The following is a 6,391-nucleotide window of genomic DNA, read 5'->3' as shown; positions in this document are numbered from 1 at the left end:
CGGGAGCTCTGATACCATGTCAAAGTGAGGGATCAAGGAGGATCAAAGCACCACAAGAGAGACATAGGGTAGCAAACACTCAATCTATTGTAATGTGTGTAGTCAACAATATATGATAGGCTTCTTATATAGAGAGAGCCTTTAGGATAGTCAAACCATGTGGGATCCTCTCATCCACATCTCTCCTTGTGGATATCCTCAATCCACATCTCCACATCATGTAGTCCACATCCTAGGGTGGCTACTTTAATTCTTTCCTATACCATACCTTAGCCCTTTAATCTATGTGCTCATGGCACCATATCTCAACACATGCATTTATCAAAAGCATTTTACATATGCTTGAAACTAAATTGAATCTATGGGGAAAAGACCCTCACCATACATTTCAATCTCAAGACTCAATTTTCAAACTTAAAGATGAGGGATGCAATCATGGATCATGTAAACAAGATGAAACTTTTGCATAATAAATCTTTTTAGTTCAATGAATGGTATAGTGTTGAAGGCCACCTTGCTAAAGGCATATTGATCAAGTCAAATGAGTTGATCAACCCTCTAACCCAAAAGGAGCAATGCAAGGGAACTAGGGAATACCATTAACTGAAAAGATAATGTTATGCAAGGGAACTAGGGAAGACCATGTAGATGGAGCATTAGTTGCAAAGATACATGGCATGCAACTCAAAGGCAAGAAGCCACAATGCAATGCCCAAGATAGTTGCAAAGATACATGGCATGCAACTCAAAGGCAAGAAGCCTCAATGCAATTCAAGCCTAGATAGAAAAAGTGGAATTAAAGTATACAACAATCTCAATGCAATGCAAATCAAAAGCGAAAGCCTACATACTAAAAGAAAAGAGAAATCTAATTGTGGCAAGCAAGGCCACACTACCAAAGATGGTTGTAGTAAGCCTAAGAATGGGGCATGTAACAAAGGCAAGAAGCATCATCATGCACATGCTACAAATGCAAGCTATGCTTCAAAAAGGTCAAACAAACAAAATACATCTCATGAGATGTGTTGTACTATGGCTAAACTACCAACAGTGCCAAAAAAATCGTATAGGCACATAGGACATTGAGTCTTACACTTTGACAAAGATACTTGGATGGTGGATTTAGGTGCATCATAACATGTGTAGACAAAAATAATGGTTCAAAACTATCATTCTAATTAAGGGTGCCCTAGATGTTTATCTAGGTGACAACCATCCACTACCCATTATAACATTGATTATATTCCAATTCAATTTCTAAACAAGAAAATCAAGTCAATATGTGAAGTCTTATACATGCCAAGTTTAGCAATGAATGTTTGTTAGTTTATATTCTACTAATTTAAAAAAATAGGGTTCTACTTGATGACAAGAATTTCTTATTATTTTGCAAAAGATAAAACATTGAACATGGAATTAGAGATGGAATTTTTTGCAAACTTTCGATAGAATCCAATTTAATATCACCTTCAATTTGTCCATCATTTGCTTGAGAAGATATCATCTTTCAAGTAATTGGATTTATGTGAATAATACCTATATGGTAAGAAACACTAGGATCCATTTTCAAGGAATCAAGCCCTTTTAATGTACTTGGGTTACATCAAAAGCATGCCTTCCTCTATTTGCTTTATCTTACACCAAAAATGTAATGCAAGAATCCTAGATCATGCATTTCAACAAATTGTTTGAAAAGTCCTTGATCAACTTTATGATGAGGTCGTCCACAAAGAGAACCTTTTGTAGCCAATGACATTGTTTCCCTTAGGTGGCCCCAAGCATGATTCTTTTAAATGACATTATACTCTTCTTCCATGCCATGTACCCATTCTTTAAATTGTCTTGCTGCTTGGACATTGATAGGCAAGGGATCTCTAACTTGTGCCACACAATACACATGGAGCACTTGGTGTCTTCTAGGCTTCATGCCTTTGACAAATTCATTTGCCTCATCTGCCATATTTTTGGCCCACCTAGCTTCTTGGTCATTGGATCATGAGATGCACTCTTTAATTGAGAATTTTGCAAATTGCAAAGGAGCCATTGCTGAGTGTTCCTACTCATGCTAGGTAGCATGTCATGTAGATGTCTACAATTATATCTTTGAGATTATTTTGAATTTATTGTCGATTAACTCTACCACCTAATCCCTTGACCATGATGGCTTGTCACTTGCTTTACCCTCTTTTCAAACACCATATCATAGGAAGCAAACATTGTGTGACTTGCAGGATTATATGTCTTCTATATACCCAACCATAATGCACTTCTCATGTTTGGAATCAAGCTTTCCTTTCTATCCTTTAAAACACATGAGCATAAGCAATTGACCCAAAGATCCTAAGACAATGGAAATTTGGATTATGCCCATTCCAAGCATACTCTAGTATCATGTCATGTAAAGAAATAGTGGGGGGGGATTTCAACAAATAAACTATCATGCAAGCTACTTCTACCCAATACTTATGAGGCATGTCCTTACTCTGCACCATGCTCCTTGCACACTCACCAATGATGCAATTCTTCCTTTCATGTTGTTATATCTTAAGCAAGCAAACTCTCTCCACCCCCACTATCTTCAAGACTCAAAAAAAGATATGTAGACATCTTGTCCACCATTTCTAGATTGAAGCACTTGATTCAATAGTCTGATCGAGCTTTTCCCATGGCCTTGAACCCTTGAAAATTTCCAAGTAGTCCTGTTGAAAATTTTCAAGTAGTTCAACTTATACTTCATGAAATATACATTAATTTCCTATTATAGTAATCAATAAAGGCGACAAAGTATTTCCTACCAATGAGACTGATAGCATCTTTTTCATGTACTTTGCAATATCACTACGAACCACCTTAAATGGTTTCTTCACTCTTGTGGCTTGCTTCTTAAGAAAATCCTCTTTATTGTGTTTCCCATAAAAGTTTCCTTCACATAAATTACACTCCTTGACAGTTTGGAGTCCCTTGACCATATTTAAATGTTCAAATTTCTACATGTCTCTGAATTGAAGATGTCCCGATTTTTTATGCATAGGTGAGAATCAACATGTGTAAGCATACATGCTCCTAGTCCAAGGGGGGTAAGTAATAACTCATAGAAATTCCATCTTTTACTCCATGTTTGATGGTTCCTTTCTTTGTGAATGAGATCACCTTCTCATATTGAGTGAAGAGAACTTGAATCTTTTGATCAACACACTTTGTATCTACACTAGAATCATGACAAGTCTTGGCACAATATCACATCGAAAATGGAATTGATCTCTCCATTTGGAAGTGGTCTCGATATAGATCTCCCTTGATTGGATTAGGTGCCTTGAACTAATCACATCTACAACATGTGTTGTCATGCACTTGAGTCCACTTAACTCATGAGTTAGTTATAAAAAAATGAAGCCCCATAAAGGATTACTTTGAGCCTTTGGATTACGCCCTTAGAATTCATATGCAATCCATATGGGTCAACAAGAGTGCAATGCAAGTATTTCATGAGAGCCATCAATCAACAACAATCCACTGAATTGTGGGTATGGCACAGCCTAATGGGTTATATGCAACTAATAGAAGTTACATTGTGCCACATTGAGCACATATGTCTAGATGAATGTTACCGTGAAGTGCCATGATGGGTGATCAATGATGGGCATAGCACATGTGAAAGACATGAAGTGTTATGACGTGTACTAGATAATGGACATATATTGAAGGAAGCTATATAATCTAGTGGCATGACGCGAACTAGATGATGGACATTCTTATGAAGTGCCATGATGGGTGCTCAATGATGGGAAAATCCTACCACATCCACGATATGGTAGGCTAAAGGATACATTGATTATACCCTTATAGTTAACTCTTTTATATGTATCACATATACATAATGAGAAGATCAATATATAAGATGGTATATTATATAAGATGATTAAGGCTTGTTAATGGACACACTTCAAGAAATGGGAACCACGTAATAAATCACATGTGATGGATGCGTAAGTTGATACAACAATTAGATGCACCTATCATGATCCACAATAACAACATGCCAATGGAAATTGGGTAATATTGTGTTCTAGGGTGAGTCTCATCCCCATGAACATAATATGGATGTCATGACATTTACAAGAAGGACAACTCCATGGGCTAGTTGAACCATGGACTCAAAGACATACAACAAGTCATGCCTTCGCTCAATATTGTGAAAAGCTTATATAATTTTCAAAAACTCATATGAAGATTTCAACCTATCACCCACATTTGACTAATTTATTCAATGTTGTCATTGTCTCTTCCAAGTCCTGGTTTTGAAGATGTTGGTCACCTACAATGGTGTCATTTCTCGTTGTAGCATAGGTGTTCACAAGTGTAGCATGTGTCCTCGAATTGTATTCCGATGAGAGGTGTAGGCTAAAGCATGGAAAGCAGATCTCATGCACGGGTGGGTGAGAAAGAGGGTTTAATCATAACAATGGATGGAGGCTCTCGCCTCTACGGGAGTTCAAGGGTTTAAAAGGGGGTAGCAAGGTTCAGAAGGGGATAGGGTTGACAAAGCTATCTAGGAGTTCCAGGGTTCAGAGAGGGTTGTAGGATTTAGGAGTCATCCAAGTTTGAGGAGTGGAGAGCTAGTCTCCTTTGCGACTTCGAGGGGTAAGGGTTGAGGAGGAGGGACAAGGGAGGAGGAGGAGGGAGGAGGAAGGAGGAGGGAGGAGGAGGAGGAGGAGGAGGAGGGAGGAGGAGGAGGGAGCGGGAGGAGGGAGCGGGAGAGGGAGGAGGAGGAGGGAGGAGGGAGGAGGAGGACAGAGTGCAGGAGTGCAAGGGTAAGGGCATACTAGAACACGATAGTGTAAAAGAGCATGGATGCAATAGAGATCAATCACATGAACAAAATAGTGAGTTTGAACACTAAAACCCAAAGAGTGGGAGCTTCATTCCATTGAGAGATATTTATACATGTTGGTCTTTACACAATTCGTAGGTATCTCCACTTTTGTAGGGGACCTATTGGTGGACAAGAGTCCCTCCACTTTTTGGGGGGACCTCTTGGGTCTCTACACAACGTGGGGGAACCTCATGAGCCCCTCCACAAGGTGGGGGGGCCTTTTGGGTCTCTACACAAAGTGGGGCACCTCATGAGTCCCTATGCAAAGTTGTCTTTCTATCTATCAATGGGGGATCAAGGAACATTCCCTTTAAGGTGGACAAGTTCTGCATGTAAGAATATATGGTTGGCTTCAATCTTATGCTCTCCCTTGATAATTGTCTTTTCTTGCCACCCTCTCTTCAATTGAAGTGACATGGATAACAACAGCATGTCTTCCTTGAAGCCTATCTTCCCAATGGCATCACACATTGTACTAACTACTAAGCATCATAAAATTTTACTAACTGTCACATCGGTGGGATGATAGTAGTTGGGTGAAGCTACTTTTAGATTAGTGGAGACATGTATTAACCAAAGTGGAGCTTGCCATAAGGCAGCTTATCGGCTCTTTGACTTAGAATACAAGTAGATCTTGATAAGTTGGGGCGTTGTCTTTGAGGAGATGGAGCCCAAGTCCAAGGTTGTAGCACCAGAGGTTCTAGTGAAACCCCACAACCATTGAGGATAGCCATCTCTAGCCAAGAGAGGAGGCTTCCATGTTGGTATTTAGATATTCCAGAATGAAGTTTAAAGGTGAGGAGATCTTATTGCTCAAAGAAGGACCCCACTGTGAACTATGCCCTAGCACTCAAATTGAGAAGCCTTAGACCTTTGAGAAGGCAAAAGATGTACTTGAATGGCAAGGTGCCAGGTTCAGAGTTGAAGAGATCCCATTGATTAAAGAATGAACCTACTGTGAACCATGCACTAGCTGACAAAATATGAAGAGGGGAGAGGAGTAGAGTGGAGATGAGGAGAGAGGGCACAGCTAGAGAGCACACCACAAATGACTAACTATACAACTATACACTAGATTTAGTTGAAAATGTAGAATATATACAAACCCATTTAGGGTTAGGGTTAGGGTTAGGGCATCTAACCCTTTCCTTTATAGCACTCTATATGTGTTAGTGCTATGCACATGTAATCACATGATGTTGAGCGTGGTCTCTCAACACCTTCCCTCAAGATCAACATCATGAAGTACGCCTTCCCTCAAGATGATGATTCTAAGGAGTCGAAGAAGGACTGAACATTACATTCCATCACACCCCTTTAATGGGAATGTCCTTTCTCTGCGTCAAACCAAGAGCTTGTCGGTGTTTCTCGAAAAGCTCTTTACCGAGTGGTTTGGTAAAGATGTCTACAACATTCTCTTTATTATCACAATGTTGCAGTGTGATCTCACCAAGTAACATTCTTTCATCCGATGAAGTGCTCTCTGACACCAATGTGCTTTGTCCTGGAGTGATATAC

Source organism: Dipteris shenzhenensis, chromosome 1 (genome assembly GCF_047967505.1).
Source record: "Dipteris shenzhenensis isolate YYH24624 ecotype China chromosome 1, Dip_SZ_1.0, whole genome shotgun sequence".
In the NCBI taxonomy this organism is placed as follows: Eukaryota; Viridiplantae; Streptophyta; class Polypodiopsida; order Gleicheniales; family Dipteridaceae; genus Dipteris; species Dipteris shenzhenensis.
The sequence above is the reverse complement of the archived record's forward strand: the minus strand, read 5'-3'. Positions refer to the sequence as shown.